Source organism: Mobula birostris, chromosome 3 (assembly GCF_030028105.1).
Source record: "Mobula birostris isolate sMobBir1 chromosome 3, sMobBir1.hap1, whole genome shotgun sequence".
In the NCBI taxonomy this organism is placed as follows: Eukaryota; Metazoa; Chordata; class Chondrichthyes; order Myliobatiformes; family Myliobatidae; genus Mobula; species Mobula birostris.
Window position 1 is genome coordinate 190,978,811 of NC_092372.1, and position 14,652 is coordinate 190,993,462.

The window sequence follows — 14,652 nt, forward strand, 5'->3', positions numbered from 1 at the left end:
CTCTTAAATATAGCCAATGTACTGGCCTCAACTGCTTCCTGTGGCAGAGAATTCCACAGATTCACCACTCTCTGAGTGAAGAAGTTTTTCCTAATCTCGGTCCTAAAAGGCTTCCTCTCTATCCTCAAACTGTGACCCCTTGTTCTGGACTTCCCCAACATCGGGAACAATCTTCCTGCGTCTAGCCTGTCCAATCCCTTTAGGATTTTATACGTTTCAATCAGATCCCCCCTCAATCTTCTAAATTCCAACGAGTACAAGCCCAGTTCATCCAGTCTTTCTTCATATGAAAGTCCTGCCATCCCAGGAATCAATCTGGTGAACCTTCTTTGTACTCCCTCTATAGCAAGGATGTCTTTCCTCAGATTAGGGGACCAAAACTGCACACAATACTCCAGGTGTGGTCTCACCAAGGCCTTGTACAACTGTAGTAGTACCTCCCTGCTCCTGTACTGAAATCCTCTTGCTATAAATGCCAGCATACCATTCGCCTTTTTCACCGCCTGCTGTACCTGCATGCCCACTTTCAATGACTGGTGTATAATGACACCCAGGTCTCATTGCACCTCCCCTTTTCCTAATCGGCCACCATTCAGATAATAATCTGTTTTCCTATTTTTGCTACCAAAGTGGATAACTTCACATTTATCCACATTAAATTGCATCTGCCATGAATTTGCCCACTCACCCAACCTATGCAAGTCACTCTGCATCCTCTTAGCATCCTCCTCACAGCTAACACTGCCACCCAGCTTCGTGTCATCCGCAAACTTGGAGATGCTGCATTTAATTCCCTCATCCAAGTCATTAATATATATTGTAAGCAACTGAGCCTTGCGGTACCCCACTAGTCACCGCCTGCCATTCTGAAAAGGTCCCGTTTATTCCCACTCTTTGCTTCCTGTCTGCTAACCAATTCTCCATCCACATCAATACCTTACCCCCAATACCATGTGCTTTAAGTTTGCACACTAATCTCCTGTGTGGGACCTTGTCAAAAGCCTTTTGAAAATCCAAATATACCACATCCACTGGTTCTCCCCTATCCACTGTACTAGTTATATCCTCAAAAAATTCAATGAGATTCGTCAGACATGATTTTCCCTTCATAAATCCATGTTGACTTTGTCCGATGATTTCACCGCTTTCCAAATGTGCTGTTATTACATCTTTGGTAACTGACTCCAGCAGTTTCCCCACCACCGACGTTAGGCTAACTGGTCTATAATTCCCCAGTTTCTCTCTCCCTCCTTTCTTAAAAAGTGGGGTTATATTAGCCACCCTCCAATCCTCAGGAACTAGTCCAGAATCTAACAAGTTTTGAAAAATTATCACTATTTCATCCACTATTTCTTGGGCTACTTCCTTAAGCACTCTAGGATGCAGACCATCTGGCCCTGGGGATTTATCTGCCTTCAATCCCTTCAATTTACCTAATACCACTTCCCTACTAACAAGTATTTCGCTCAGTTCCTCCATCTCACTGGACCCTCTGTCCTCTACTATTTCTGGAAGATTATTTATGTATGTACAGTGTAGTATCACTTGCCGGAATTGGTTCAGCGCTGAGCACACTGATGGTGGTGTGTTAGACTGAGTCGTCGCAGGTTGGGTGGTGCAGTGGCCCCCACCCTCCAGGCCGCCGACAGATACCGAACTGCGAAGCATGCAGGGGTGCAGCAGTAGCCGGGAGGCACACAGCACATCTTTAAGAAAAAAGCCAAAATAAACATGCTAATTAATTACATGTCGGGCAGCACCTAATTAATTAGCATGCTTATTTCAGCTTTTTTCTTAAAGATGTGCTGTGTGCCTCCTGGCTACTGCTGCATTCTCCGCGAATCGCGGGGTGGTGGGACACTGGGGTGTCATCTCATCGTCTGTTTCCATTAAAGCAGGCAGCTCATCTTCTCCTATGACTGCCTGCCTCGATGTCGAAGGTCGAGGTTCGTCGTCTGCTGTGGCTGATGCAGAAGGCTTGCTTGACTGCTGAGCCTCGCCCATTTTTCTATCATACAGTTCTTTGTAAGGACTCAAACCATCCTGCAAATATCCCCTAAACCTACATACCCTTTCAAAATTAAAGTCGTACTTTATCATTGCAGCAAAAATCTCACGCAGTTGCTTCACATTCAGTTCCTGGACGACTTCACTTTCGGTCTGTTCGCTACTCTATTCAGTTTCAATTGTTATCCTTTCCTCTTCCAATTGCATCAGCTCTTCATCTATCAGTTCTTGGTCATGGGATGCCAAAACCTCTTCAACATCATGTTCGTCAGCTTCCACAAGCCAAATTCACTTAGTCCTTACTTCATTCACCACGATCAAAACGCTTAATTATGTCTAGTTTTACGCTAAGTGTAACATCCTTACGAGCTCTTTTAGGCTTTTCCGATACCTTAGAACTCATCTTGCAAACGGCTGCTCACAGGCACGTGTTTAAGCAATGCCGGAGAGAATGCAGTTCCCAGTCCGGGGGAGAGCGGCTGCTCGGGGTGCGCGCTGCCTTTTATCGCGCGCTGCTTTTTTTTTCGTAACAGTGAAAACACCTTCTGAAAGCGAAAACAGGGTACTAATGTAGGTCTTTCGTAACAGTGAGGTTTTGTAAAGCGAACATTCGAAAAGCGGGGGACACCTATCCAACAGTATATTGGCTGATGCCAAATGGCAGAGGCACATTCCTTGTTGATAATAAACCCAAACCCTTTAATACGATGGGCTTATTATTATTATTAACATCTTAACCACTTGGCCATCGCAGCTCTGGTTTGTCATATATATTAATGATTTGGATGATAATGTAGGCAATACAATTAATAAGTTGGCAAATAACACTGAAATTAGTGATGTAGTGGAGGTTAAAGAAAGCTTTCTGTGGTTATAACAGGATATAGATCAACTGAGAAGGCAGGCAAGGGAATGCCAGGTGGAATTTAACTCAGACAAGTGTGGGGTGATGCATTTGAGAAATTAAATGAGAACATACACAGGGCTCTATTTCTATGCTGTACAACTCTCTGATCAGGAAAGGTTAGTATGAGAAATATAGTTAGAAGCCTGTTCTTGATAGTAGAAAGAATGACAACCCCATTCTAAGACTGAACCCTTCCCAGTTGAGATGCACTTAATCATTTGTATCAGAGTAATTTAATTACACTTTTTCAATAATTTTATGAACTCAAAAGCCAAAAACTTACAACTTCCATTCTTAATAGTGAAGCTCCAAGTCAGGAATGGAAGAACATAATTTATAATTTTTTTCCAAATTTATACAGCTTTGATAGAAAAGAATAAGATAATAGCAACTGATGATATGGATGAGCATGAGAGATTAGGTTAAGCAGGTAGTAACAAAGAAACCTCTGCAATTTTCCTATTGCCACCATAGGTCTACAGCGGACATGATCTCATTGACTCTTCACGCAGCCTTGGATCACCTGGACAAGACTAATACTTATGTCAGGCTGCTGTTCATTGACTACAGTGCAGCATTTAACACAATCATTCCTACATTTCTGATCAAAAAGCTCCAAAACTGGGCCTCTGTAGTTCCCTCTGCAACTGGATCCTTGACTTCCTCACCGCCACTGTCTGTGCTGATCGGAAATAACATCATCTTGCTGATAATCAACACTGGTGCACCTGAAGGATGTGTGCTTATCTCACTGCTTTACTCTCTCTACACCCATGACTGTGTGGGAGACATAGTTCAAATGCCAACTATAAATTTGCTGACAACACAACTATTGTTGGCAGAATTTCAGATGGTGTCAAGAAGGCGTTCAGGAGCAAGATAAATCTGCTGGTTGAGTGGTGTTGCAGCAATAACTTTGTATTCAATGTCAGTAAGACCAAGGAATTGATTGTGGACTTTAGAAAGACAGGATAAGGGCATACACACCAGCCCTCATCAAGGGATCAGTTGTGGTAAGGGTCAACAATCTCAAGTTCCTAGGTGTCAACATCTCTTAGGATCTATCCTGGGCCCAGTATATCGATGCAGTTACAAAGAAGGCACAACCCCAGCTATATTCCAGTTGGAATTTGAGGTGATTTGATATGTCATCAAAGATACTCGTAAATTTCTACAGATGTGGAGAGCATTCTAACTGGCTGCATCACCATCTGGTATGGGAGGGCCACTATACATGATTTTATTTTGTACTGTACACTGTACAAAATAAGCTTTAGAAAGTTTTGAACTCAGTCAGCTTCATCATGGGCACTAGCCTGCCACCCCCATCACCTAGGACATGTCCTCTACTCATTGCTACACTCAAGGCACAGTCAATGATTCAGGAATAGCTTCTACCCCTCTGCCATCAGATTTCTGAATGGATATTGAACCCATGAACACTACCTCACTATTTTTTTCTCTTTTTGCACTATTTATTTGATTTAATTTATATATAATTACAGTAATTTACAGTTTTAATTTTTTTTGTAATGTACTTCTGCAGAATAACAAATTTCACAACATATACTGGTGATATTAAATCTGATTCTGATTCTGATATGATGTTAGATTACTTTATATACTGTATCTGCATGTAAGATAACTTCACCAATCAACTGAAAGTAGTATCTCTAAATTTGGTATCTGAGATTTACCTGTGCACTTATGTTTGGCAAATATTTATCCTGAATCAAGCTTTTACCCTCCTCTGCCACTGTTAACTCTTAACTGTCCTTCCAAAGCTACTTAAATACATTGATCAAACTGTGTAAAAGATTGCTCAAAGTTGTCAAAAATCACGCTTGTTGAGAAAGGACAAAAATCATGCACATCTTTCTTGTGAATAATATTACGGACAATGAAAGCCACTTGAAATTTCACTTTATATGCTTAAATAGAAAAGTACAAAACAATTCATTTAAGATTTTCACAAAATTAATGGAATTAGTCCAATTATTGTAATCTAGAAATGCAACGTTAATAAGATAAATCTTAGAATTTGTGAAAAAGGAAGGCATTCTGGAGCTATCATTTTCTCTAAAATCATATAATGCAACTGCAAAGCTAGAAAGTATACGTGCCAGTAGAGTGCACATGGAAAATGATAAACTGTTGAATCATAAATTAATCCACTAAACATATAGCTGATTCTACAAAAGCAAGGCATTTTACAATTCTAAAACTTCTGGTTCCTCAGCTAGAAGAAAGACAAATAGAGATAAAATGACAATATATTGCTTGTATAGTAATGGTACCTCTAAGAGAACCACAAACTTTTCATTGGGTTTGGAGGCTTGTGTGCCTCAATGCCTCAGAGAACTCTGTTGGCTGGAGTCGGGACTTTATGCTTTGGCTCTTGATAGGATCACCCATGCCAAACAGGTCAAAGGATAGAGGCCAGACTAAGGGTGGTTCACTGATCTTCCAAGTTTGGGGTTCAGCTCAGGGCTAACAACCCTGACTGGTAAAACAAAATTGTTACGGAAACAGCAATGAAGAATGCTACATCTGAGTGCATTGGTATTCCCGAGTCTTCACCTGGGACTTGCATGACAGACCGCAGAGAAAACCAAGAGGAAGCTACTGACATGATGAAAGAATCCGTGAACACTGAACAATGTGCTGTAACGGGCAAAACAGAGGGGTACTAATGGCAATCACAGTATAAAATAGATGATACATGCATCACAACAGAAATGCCACATTAATCGTATTTGGTTTTATTCTTTCTGTAGTCTGTATAAATCTGCAGCAATACTAAAGTTAACTCAAGCCATATGCCATTTATCTTCATTTAATGTACACAGAACAGTGACATGTTCTGCTTTTTTGCAGTACTTCTGCATCCCAAATCATGCAAAAAGCAGATATTACTATATTATTAATTATTCCTATGATTTTTCAAATCATATCAAACTTGATTATTTTCACTTTAGATTTCATCTCCACCAAATATATAGTTAAGATTGCCATGAGGGATGCAGCTGCTAGTAAAGGTTTTCAGACACTTACATCATCGTCTTTCTAACTTAAATTTGCTAACACTAGTCTATCCCTTCCAACAGTTACATAATTACATCAGTTGTAGGGAAACTACTGGAAAAAATTCAATGGAACAAAATTTATCTAGATGAGGAAGGCATTGATTAGGAATAATCGGCATTTCTTTGTGGGATATCTAATGTGATAGAATTTTTTGAAGAGTTAACTAAGCATATAGATGAAGGCATTATGGTAAAGTTTGCCTAAATGGACTGAGGTATGGTCTACCATAAGTACTGTGAATCTGAATGTAAGAGATATGTAAGAGATCAGTGGATTTACAAAAATATTGATGGTGTAACCGAAGAGGGTTAAGACTGATGTACATCAGGTGAAATATTGGATGAAGCTATGGCAGATGGAATTTAATGCAGACAAATGTGAGGTGATGCATTTTGAAAGGAAAAATTCTAAGACATAAACAGTAAATGGTAGAGTCCTAAAGACTGTTGATGAACTGAGAAACCTTGGGCTACCAGCACTGCTAAAGAGTGTGGTACAGATGGCATATAACCATTTAACAATTACAGCACAGAATGAGATGTTTGCCTTCACCAGCCATGGCATAGAATATAATTACTGGGACCTTATATTAAAACTTTATAAAACAGTGTTTAGGCCACATTTGGAATACTATGTACTTACTAATTCTAGAGGAAGGATGTAGTTGGTTGGAGAGGTTGTACAGGAGATTTACCAGGATATTGACTGGATTGGGTCCACCTGCGCTCAATATTCAGTGGTGCATTTATAACTGAAATTCTGAACACCAAGAATGTCCTGGGGACCACCACAGATCATAACTCTCTGGTTACAAGAACAGGTCCAAAGCTGATTATCCTGCAGAAGATGACTTACAGTACCTCCTGATATTCCAAACCCTTGTCACCATCTGTAAGGCCCTTCAAATGAGGCCCACGATTTAACATTTTCAACGTTGCATGAATGCAGTTCTAACAGTCACCAAGCCTTCAGATCAAAGCAGCAAACTTGATTTGGACTATGCCCACCTCATGCATCATGGCCGTAGGCCGTGCCATCTAATAATACATTGCAATTAATTGCTACTGGTTACTTTAACAGCAACTCACACCTGCTGCCTTTACACCTGGTATAAGAGAAACAGGTGCCTGGGAAGACCACTACTTACAGGTTCCCCTCCAAGTCACAGTTCCTTCATCGGTGTTGCATCTAAATATTAGCACCTCTCAGCCTCACACCTTAATGACAGTATCACCATCTGAAAAGCTGCAGCGGTTTAAAGTGAATTGGCACTACCTTCTCATGAGCAATTCCAGATGGGCGTAATTGCTGGCTGTATACTGAAATAAATCATACTTAGATACTGAAAAATGAATAAATAAGAAAAACTGAATCCCAATTCACCATCTGTCTTCCAATAGTGGTCTGTCTCAGAGCACCCATTCCTGGTAGAGGGATCATTTCTTGCACTCGGTTCAAGCACACAATTACTTAAACAACTGATGCCTCACTCTGATGCCTTTAAATGCATTACGAGACACAGAAAATAGTGCACTAGTCTTAGCTAAGAGAAATAAATATTTTACAAACAAACATTTAAAACTTGTGCAAATGCAGGTAGCATAAATTGTTTTTTTTTTGCAAGGCTGGAATTGAAATCACTTTGTTCAACGAATGGGAACTTTGGCAGGATATTTGCTGATTCAATACACAAGTTAAAAATAAAAATATTATAAAAATTGCCAAAGTTACCTGAACACAAATTTAATTTATTTCTTATGATAAAACGCAGCTTTGAGCCATATTTGTTTCATTGTTTCAGTTCCAGTTTTTGGAACTTCTTGGCCAATATTTAGTAAGATCCATCATTCTAATGACACTCTGTAAGCCAGATCGGATTTACCAAATATGTTATCTATTTTTTGTAGTTGTTTTGGTATCTTTTATACTGTCTTTATATTTTAAAGGCCCATTTATTACAGCCATTTTAATATATGTATTATCTATAACAATACAGAGATTAGATTTAATGGTCTACAGTTCTCCAGGTTTGACTTTGATATTTATGAGTACCTGTACTTTTCTACAATTCTCTGATACTATCATATTTCTCAATAAAGGATGACTTGCTTCCATGCTTATTTTAAGGATTTGTAAGTGGCTGATGCGGTCAATGGGGGAATCACAGACTCTTCCACAGATGGGTAGGAGGTGCTCAAGGGGGGAGGCAGGTGAGTGGTTGTGAGGTGATGCACTGCTTCTACGACTTATGCAGGGCTTCTGTGTGCGCCCAATACATTGCTTTGAGGTTCTCAATACCATTCACTCTGAGCAGTCAAGGGCCAGAAGTTCCCAGAGTCAGTGACAATGTTGTACTTTTTTTGAGGAAGCTTTGAACACAGCCTTGTATTTTTTTTCTCTACCTGGCTTGAAATGTCCTCCTATGACAAGGCTCAAGAAAACAGCTGTTTCAGACTCTACTACTATTAATGATGTGTCCTACCCAATAGAGCCAACTGAAAGTAATTAGGGCCACAAAGTTCGGGGTGTTGCCCAGGAAGAAGACACTGACATCAGTTTGCTTACTCTTCTGGTGAATTTGGAGGATTTTGTTCATGTTTTTCTCAGTGCTCTCTGTTTCTTGCCTTTGATAGTTGAGGTCTCAAAAGCATTAAAAGGGCACGGATCACTGCTGCTCAGTTGAGCATGAGTTTTATTATGGGGTTTAAACTATTTGACCATAAGACCATAAGATACAAGAGCAGAGTTAGGCCATTTGGCCCATTGAGTCTGCTTCAACATTTCATCATGGCCGAGACAATTTTCCTTTCAGCCCCAATCTCTTGCCCCTCCCCCCTCCCCCCATATCCCTTCATGCTCTGACCAATCAAGAATTTATCAACCTCTGCCTTAAATATATGTAAAGACGTGATCTCCGCAGCTGCCTATGGCAATGAATTTCACAGATTCACCACTCTCTGGCTAAGGAAATTTCTCCTCATATCTGTTCTAAAAGGATGCCTTTCTATTCTGAGGCTGTGTCTTCTGGTCTTAGGCTCTCTCACCGTAGGAAACATCCTCTCCACATTCACCCTATCAAGGCCTTTCACCATTCAACAGATTTCAATGAGGTCACCCCTCATTCTTCTGAATTCTAGTGAATACAGGCCCAGAGCCATCAAATACTCTTCATATAACAAGCCATTCACTCCTGGAATCATCTTCATGAACCTTCTTTGAACCTTCTTCAGTTTCAGCACACCCTTTCTAAAATAAAGGGCCCAAAACTGCTCACAATACTCCAAGTGAGGCCTCACCAGTGCGTTATAAAGTCTCAACATTACATCCTTGCTTTTATATTTTAGTCCTCTTGAAATGAATGCTAACATTGCATTTGCCTTCTTCACCACAGATTCAACCTGCAAATTAACCTTTAGGGAATCCTGCACAAGGATGCCCAAGTCCTTTTGCATCTCAGTTTTCTGTATTTTCTCTGCATTTTCTCTTCATTTCTTCTACCAAAGAGCATGACCATACACTTCCCGACACTGTATTCCATCTAACAGTTCTTTGCCCATTCTCCGAATCTGTCCAAGTCTTTCTGTACCTTCTCTACTTCCTCAAAACTACTTGCCCCTCCAATTATTATCATATCACCTGCAAACTTTGCAAGAAATCCATCAATTCCATCATCCAAATCACTGACTTATAATGTAAAAAGAACAACACAGACCTCTGTGGAACACCGCTTGTCACCAGCAGCCAACAAGAAAAGGCTCCCTTTATTCCCTCCTGTCAATCAGCCACTGCTTTATCCATGTTAGGATCTTTCCTGTAATACTATAGGCTCATAGTTTGTGAAGCAGCCGCAGGTAGGCTACCTTGTCAAAGGCCTCCTGAATATCCAAGTACACAGCATCAACCAATTCTCCTTTGTCTGTCCTGCTTGTTATTTCTTCAAAGAATTCCAACAGATTTGTCAGGCAAGACAAATCTGAGGACAAATCCCTTGAGGAAAACATGCTGTCTGTGGCCTATTTTATCATGTGCCTCCAAGTACCCTGAAACTGCATCCTTAATAATCAATTCCAACACCTTCCCAACTACTGAGGTCAGACTAATTGGCCCATAGTTTCCTTTCTTCTATCTCTCTCCCTTCTTGAAAAGTGGAGTGACATTTGCAATTTTCGAGTCTTCCGGAACCATTCCAGAATCTAGTGATTCTTGAAAGATCATTACTAATGTCTCTATTATCTCTTCAGCCACCTCTTTCAGAACCTTCTCTCTAGTTATAGAAACTTCACACACTTCATGACCCCTGACACCTGGAACTTCCACCATACTACTACTGTCTTCCACCGTGAAGACTGATGCAAAACACTTATTTGGTTCATCCGTCATTACTATCTCTCCAGCATCATTTTCCGATATCCACTCTTGCCTCTCCTTTACACTTTAAGAATCTGAAGAAACTTTTCATATCCTCTTTAATATTATTGGCTAGCTTACTTTCATATTCCATCTTTACCCTTTTAATGGCCTTTTTAGTTGCCTTCTGTAGGTTTTTAAAAGTTTCCAAGTCCTCCAGCTTCCCATTAATTTTTGCTCTATTATATATCCTCTCTTTAGCTTTTTTGTTGTTAGCCATGATTATGTCATCTTTGCTTTAGAATACTTCTTCCTCTTTGGGATGTATATATCCTGTGCCTTCAGAATTGCTTCCAGAAATTCCAGCCATTGCTGCTCTGCCGTCATCCCTGCCAGTGTTCTTTTCTAATCTATTCTGGCCAGCTTCTCTCTCATGCCTCTGTAATTCCCCTTACACCACTGTAATACTGATATATCCGACTTCAGCTTCTCAATCTTTGTCAACCAAAAGCAATGGTTTGAGCAGAACAACTTATAGATGAATATTCAGAGTTCATCCCATGAATTTCTTATACATAACTACCAACTTCCCAACAGTCAAACATGGATGCAAATCTGCTTACATTGCTATATATTCCTCTGGGGCCAGAGCGTGGAGTCATAGCTATACCCCACAAAAACTAGGTGATCAGACAGAGATCCATAGCACTAAAAGATTCACAGTTCATGACTGTTTCCATACCTATTCAAGTTCAGTAGATTAAATTAAAAACTACATTGGGAAAATCCTGGTACATATGGTGATCTATCTTTATAGAAAATTGCTAATAATTATATGACTATTTTTCTTTTGTTCATGAATAGTTGAAAATATTAGATATAATGTTGAATTTAATGCTGAATTGATGACGTAGAAGTATTCATTCATTCATTCATTATGTCATATCGTATAACGTGAGCAATCATGGTTTTGACCATGATGGCTCTTGGCAAATTTTCTACAGAAGTGTTTGTATTGCCTTCTTCTGGACAGTGTCAATACTCCTCAGAGATTGTTTGCCTGGTATCAGTGATCACATAACCAGGACTTGTGATATGCACCAGCTGTTCATATGACGATCCACCACCTGCTCCCATGGCTTCATGTGACCCTGATCGGGGGGACTAAGCAGGTGCTACACCTTGCCCAAGGATGACCAGCAGGCTAGTGGAGGTTAGGAGCCTTACACCTCCTTTGGTAGAAACATATCTCCACCCTGTCAAGCACAAGTATGACAAGGCTATTTTCCCTATATTTAGCAACTCACATAATTTTTGCATATAAAACACCATGTATTTTCCTTGAGCACCAGTGAGGTAATGTTCATAAATATTTGATTGAGCAGCAACAGGAAAAACAAAAATGTTCTTTTAGAATAGATTCCTTTCACAAAATTCTTTCCGTAGCCAGTTTGTCTACACTGTTATACAACTGTCTGAGAGAACTGTGACAAACTGAAAAGGAAATCTTAATGTTTTATGCAATACAAACTTCATCTTATATTAGCTGCCCACTAATTTTATGAACCAACATCTTGAAAGTGACATAAGAGTTACTCTGGTTATGAGCATTAAAAATCTGCCCTATAATACACTCAGGTAGTTTATTTTTAATTTTCCTACTTGGAATTTTAAAAATATGGGGGAGGAACTGGATAGTATCAGAAACATGCACTAGAATCATCTTGTACAAGCAATATATTTTTTATATTCATATGATGGATGTAAGCCTTGCAGACTCAGCTAATATCTTAGTTGTTCTTAACAAAGTTCTGTTCAGCTGCCTTCTTGAACCACTGCAGATCTTGAGGTGTGGGTACTCTCTATGCTATAAACAGCAATCTCCTCCAGTTTGGCATGGTCCATTTCACATGTTGAGTTCCTGATCCCACTTTGTTTTGCAATGTGCAGTCAGCATCAATGCTGTGTTCATTGCATTAATATTTTTACGTAATTTTGGATTCCTTGAACATGGTATTTGCCCTTTGGCTCCAATGGCTGCTGGAGTTCATTCCAAAACTATGTGAAGCCCATTGCAAACCATGCTAAATCAGGGCCAACTGCAGGCACAATGAAATTTAGATGCAGCTTTGGATGCTTTGCTTAACAAGGAGGGGTAAAGGAATGATTCACTATATTCCATGATGCACCAGGTTTTTTCATGAAGTGCGAAGGAAAAGAAATAACAAATTGCACCATTGCCAGGAATGAGGCACCCAAGGACACATGCAATGCAGGAAGAGGTTTAGAGAAATTTCATGAATGTTCAAAATCAGAGAATCCTATGAAAGCAAATCTATTTCTCAGGTGAATCAGGAATCTTAGGTGAAATTCCACGCTATTCGACTTACCTAGCACACAACATAGAGAATATTCCGCACTGCATCCAAAGAATATCAATCAAAAGGAGGAAGCATAACAAGGCGTGTCAAGGAATGAGAATTTCAGGGCTCCACGGTCAGAAGTTGCCTGGCTGTGGAATGCCGATGGCACAGAGAAATTTTGTACAGGAAACGTATTATAAGGATGGAAGGATTGGCTAATTAATACAGAAAGGTTATCAGGAGTGGGTGGCACTAGCATGGTTGCCTCACAGTTGCAGGGACCAGTATTTGATCACATATGAAGACTTGTGAATAGATCACCATCTACCTGTTTAAAGAAGCAAGTTCTAAGAAGTGGAAGGAGGAGGAAGCAAAAGTGAAATGGAGAGGTTTAAGGGGAAATTCCAGAGATTTGGACCTCAGGAGCTGCCAAATGGAAATAATGAAAGGGTGTGAAATGTAGCAAAAGGAGTTGGCAATAACTCATCAGCAAAAATAGTACACAAAAATACAATATAGGAGAAGGCGCAAGTCACCAGGCTTGTAAAGGCTATTTTATGCAGTCCTTAATTCCCCTTCTCTGCCAGTTCCCCATAACCCTCAGTTCCTTGAACTTTCAACTGTTTATCTATCTCCAACTTCAATATTTTTAGATGGTGCTGAGCTGCGATGCCCATTGAAGTTGTGACTAAGACTTAGTTGTTTTGTAGGATTTATGAATAATTTTGCAGACAGTGCAGGGAGTTAGGGATCAGGTTAGGGTTTAGGGACTGGGATGAAGGAGATTTAGAGGTCAGGGGTAGTAAATGAAGAGTCAGGAGTAGGCAACGGGTTCCAGGCTGTAGCACTCCGTGCTCGAAGGTCTGCGATCCTCAAGGATGCAGTTTGGGTTGGCAGGCACTAAGGATGAAGACCAAGGTCAGCAGGCTGCGAGAATGAGGGCCAGTAACCCCCCCTAGTTCAGCAAGTCCTGGGGCTGGAAGTCTGTTTGACCATCAACCCCCCAGGCTGGTGAATCCCGGGATCAGAGGTCTATGCAAGTAAATAGGTTCAAGCCATAGGTCAAAATCCTGTGAGTCCAGAGGTTAAAACACGAATGTCAAAGATCGAAGTCAGCGAGTCTGGAGATCGAGGCCCAAAGGTGGAAGTCTTGGGTTGGAGTTCGGGTTGGAGACTGGAGGTCGGATGTCCACGAGTCTGAGAGTCTGGGGCCAAGGACTGGAGATCAGAGACCTGGAGGCAGCCTGCCTTGGAGTTGGAGGCCTATCTGTGAGCGTAAGTGGGTGGATGGCTGCAAGCTGACTGGTCTGATGAGTGAGACAGAAAACACTGACTGCAAATAAGTATGTTAATCATTTATTTACGAACAGTAAAAATTTGATCAAACATTCATGTTCCCCAAGTTACAGAAACTAAAAAGTTAAATATTCAAGAAAGATACATTCAGCAAACATACTTCGCCATAAGCGTGCAGAGCATACCTTCCCAATGGTTATGTGCACTGCTTGGCTTAAACAAAGGGAAAGGGAGCAAGCCTTTTCCACGTGTTATTTTATACCTGGGATATTTGAAACTAGACTCCAGGCGGCTAACTAATGGGAAAAGCAGCTGCAGTTTCTCTTCTGAACTAACCATTCATGAGAGAAGTAGCTTTCAACGAGCAGAATAAGCCGTGCCCCTCCCTTCACAGGATAGCGGCAAAGGGGCTTGTTTGCTGTTGTTCCTTTGTTTTGTTGTTGCTGTATTTGTTTGGTTGAACATTGTGGACATTCTATGTTGGTACTGGAGTGTGTGGTGGCACTTGCAGGCTGCTCCTGGAACATCCTTAGTTTGTATTGGTTGTTAATGCAAACAAAGCATTTCACTGTATCTTTCGATGTACATATGATTAATAGGTAGTCAGATAGATAGAGAAATAAATAAATCGATCTCAGAGGTTCC

General features: G+C 40.4%; 1 protein-coding gene across 11 annotated transcripts in view; it reads right to left on the reverse strand.

The window, feature by feature from the left end:
• odad2 (outer dynein arm docking complex subunit 2) overlaps positions 1-14,652 on the reverse strand; it is a 277,618-nt gene that overhangs the window by 54,183 nt on the left and 208,783 nt on the right. The window lies entirely within an intron of this gene.